Genomic DNA, 3,760 nt, shown 5'->3' with positions numbered 1-3,760 from the left:
TTAAAGTCTATTTTGTCTGATATTAAAACTACCACACTTGCTGTCTTTTGATTACTGTTTGCATGGAATTTTTTCTTCTATTCTTTCACTTTCAATCTATTTATGTCTTTGTGCCTGAGGTGTGTCTCTTGTAGACAGCATATAGATGGGTCATGTTTTTTTATTCAATCTGCTACTCTCTGTCTCTTGACTGGAGTATTTAATTCATTTACATCAATGTTAGTTACATTAATTATGTGAAGACTTACTTCTGTCATTTTGTTATTTGTTTTTTGTATATCTTTTACCTTCTTTATCCTTCTTTTCCTCCAGTGCTGACTTTTTTTGTGTATAGATTTTTTTTGAATGTGTGCTGAACCATTTTGTTTGCTTTCTTCTTTTCTTTTGTGTATAGTTTTTTATTTACTTTCTTTGTGGTTACCATGAGGATTATATTTAACAACTTACATTTATAACAACCTAGCTTATATTGTTATCAACTTAAGTAACATATAAGCTATACCTATGTCACTCTTTTCCCCACATTTATACTGTTATTTTTACTAATCAAATCTTTATATCTCATGTAATTTAACTTTATTTTATTTTATTGTTATTGCATATGTATATTTACTTATTTCTATTTTATTTTTTTAATTTGCCAACCAACAATAGCTTAACTCTGGCTTTTATATTTGTCAAACCTTTTCCTTCCCCCCCCCAAAAAAAAACATCTTACTGCAAGAAAACTCTCAAACATTCAAAACTGCTTAGATGTATAGGGTGGGACTGGCTGAGGGCCTGGGTTCCAAAGCTGCCTAGCTGAGGGAGGGGGAGCTGATGAGCAGCTGCTTCGGTTACCAGTGGACCTCTTCCGGGCCCCAGTAGGCCCACTTCAGGCCCCAGGGAAGGCAGTGGCAGGACTCCAGATTGAGATACACCAGGCCTGGGCAGCTGTTGATCACAGAGTTGACTGTGTTCACTGTGACCTCTGTGCCTCTGAGGTTGAGGAAGCACAGGGATGGTGTGAGCCCTCGGGGGAGCCCAAGAAGGCAACTAGGGCCTGTTCCAGGTCCTTCTCACTGAAGCCTTTTGGCCATTCAAGTCTAGTTCCCACAGGGTGTGATACCACTTCTGAGTCATCAGGAATCTCCCCTTCTTGGCTAGAATCAGCCAGTTGAACATGCCGTACAGGCGCAGCTGCAATTGCTCCAGCTCCTGACAGTGCAGGTGGTGCAGGCCATTGGGCATGATGCAGGCATAGCCATGAGGATCCAGGAGGTGCAGGTGGAGAAGCCATGCAGCAGGTAGCCCAGGACCTCGTTTCTCATGAAGTTGCAGATGGAACTGGAGAGGCAGAGCTCCTCCAGGCCTGGGAGGACTGGACCAGGGGCCACTCTTCACCCTGAAGGCGTGGACAGCCACATCAGGTTCAGCAGCCACAGAATCTGGGGATAGTCTCAGGCTCCAGGACCTGGAGCTGGGTGCATCAGCTGTCCAGCAGCATGCCCAAGATGGCTGTCCTCTGGTAGCTGTAGGTCAGCCACAGCCTGCACATTCGGGGCCCTACCTCCTCCAAGAAACTCAGCACAGCTATGGACTCCACCATGGAGTGCTGCTGATCCAGGCTGTGGAGCTGGGAGCAAGCTTTGGCCAGCATGACGAGGGTGTCAGGAGTTACCCTGTGACAGCCAGAAGGCTTGAGTAAGGTGAGCCAAGGACAGGACTTACTAACCAGCTCCAACATAGGGTGTACCTGGAACTTCCAGTAGAGGAGGGTCAGCCTCTGGAGCTGGAAGGACGTACTGGGCATAAACTACTCCAGGGAAGCAAGGAGTTTCTTCTCCACCTTGGGTCTACCTGTGACAGGGTGACCAGCCAGCATGAGTGACAGGGTTATGGTGTAGCAGAGTGTGAGCTGGAAGGCAGCCTCGTGCTAGAGGTAGCACACTCAGGCAGCACTGCTGAGGAAAGGCATGGGCCGTCAGCCTCCACCAGCAGCCCAAAAACCTGCACCAGGATTTACTAGAAGATGCGGTCACTTCAGCCCAGGTCAGGCTCCTGGACTTGAGCTCAGGCTCAGGCCTGGGCCTGGGTATGGCCTTGGCTGTGGCAGCTTGGGGAATTGGGGTTTGCTGCCACTGCACATGGACCCGAGCCAGGCAACATCAGCAGCATTGTGTTTGACTGAAGCAGGTGGAACCTGGAACCACTCAGCATCAGACACTCCCACTACCAGTCCTCAGCTGAGTGGGCCCGTGCCCGTGCTGGTGGCACACTCCGAGGCCTGCACTGGGTCTGCAGCCACCCCAGGAGCCATGGCTGCACAATGCAATCAGTAGAAAGGGTGGGCTAGCAGCTGTTTGCAGAGGGCATGGTGGGCCCTCAGAGGGATGGGCTGCAGGAAAACTAGAAGGAAGGTGGGGCCAAGGTGGAGAGCAGTCAGGACCCCAGCACCGGTTGACCCTCCTATCCTCCTGGCCCCCAGCCCAGCCCCCAACCCATTTCCTTTAATAGTAATTTTTTTTTCCTCCCTCTGTATGTACAACTTCAAGTTACTGTCAAGTGTCCTTTTATTTCTGTAAGACATTCTTTAGCATTTCTTGTAGGGCTGATCTGGTGGTAATAAATTCCTTCAGCTTTTATCTGGTAATGTCTTAATTTCACCCTAATTTTTGAATGACAGTTTTGCTGGATATACAGAGAAACCTGTGAGAGCCAGAATTTGAAGGGACTCCCTTGTTTTTCAGGATCTCCGGTCTCGAAAGTTTTCTGCCTTTGACAGGGTCCTGTCTTACCACTTTCTTATCACTTGTTTTAGTGGAAAATATTTGAGTTTTCCTACTCTGACAGGTTTCTGCCTTATACAGGTTCTGGCTTTCTCTGGTTTTACTGTAGTATTCTTGGATGACAGTTCTTTTCTTTTAGCACTTTAAATAAGTCATCCAACTGCCTTCTTGCCTGCATGAATTCTACAGAGAAATTGGTACTTAATCTTATTGAAGACCACTTGTTTGTGATACTTCACTTCTCTCATGCTGCTCATAAAATTTTCTCTTTGTCCATGGTTTTTGAGAGTTTGATAATAATATGCCTTAGTGTGGCTCTATTTTGGGCCCTGGTGGTGCATTGGTTAAGCATTTGGCTGTTAACCAAAAGGTCGGCAGTTCAAATCCATCAGCTACTCCGTGCAAACCCTATAGGGCAGTTCTACTCTGTCCTGTAGGGTGGCTTTTAGTTGGAATCATCTCAATGGCAATGGGTTTTCATGGCCCTATTTATATTTATCCTACTGGGAGTTTGTTAAGCATCTTGGATGTATAAGTTCTTGTCTTCCATCATATTTTGGAAGTTTTTGGCCATTATTTCTTTGTGAATTCTTTCTTCTCCTTCTGGGACTCTCATAATGCATATATTGTTCACATTATGGCATCCCACAGATCCCTTAGACTTCATTCATTTTTCTTTTTGCTTCTCACACTTAACAGTTGTCTGATCTTGGAGCTCACTGATTCTTTCTTCTGCCAATTTAAATCTGCTCTTAAGCCCTTCCAGAGAATTGTTTATTTTTGTTATTGTACTTTTCAGCTCCGGTATTCCATTTTTTAAAAAAACTTTCTCTTTATTGAAATTTTTGTTTTGTTCTTGGATTGTTTCCCTGTTTTCCTTTAGTTCTTTTTTCTGTGTTTTCCTTTAATTCTCTGAGCATACTTAACACTGCTGCTTTAAGGTCTTTGTGATTCCATTATCTGTTCTTCCTTGGAGACAGTTTCTGTCTCCT

At 45.2% G+C, this 3,760-nt stretch overlaps 1 pseudogene; it reads right to left on the bottom strand.

Annotated features, from left to right (window-relative positions):
• Positions 1 to 797: 797 nt before the first annotated feature.
• On the bottom strand, positions 798 to 2,001 carry LOC101351229 (F-box/LRR-repeat protein 6 pseudogene; annotated as a pseudogene).
• Positions 2,002 to 3,760: the final 1,759 nt, after the last annotated feature.

The sequence above is a fragment of the Trichechus manatus genome, unplaced genomic scaffold, assembly GCF_000243295.1.
Source record: "Trichechus manatus latirostris isolate Lorelei unplaced genomic scaffold, TriManLat1.0 scaffold00038, whole genome shotgun sequence".
In the NCBI taxonomy this organism is placed as follows: Eukaryota; Metazoa; Chordata; class Mammalia; order Sirenia; family Trichechidae; genus Trichechus; species Trichechus manatus.
This window is presented reverse-complemented; position numbering and strand designations above follow the sequence as displayed.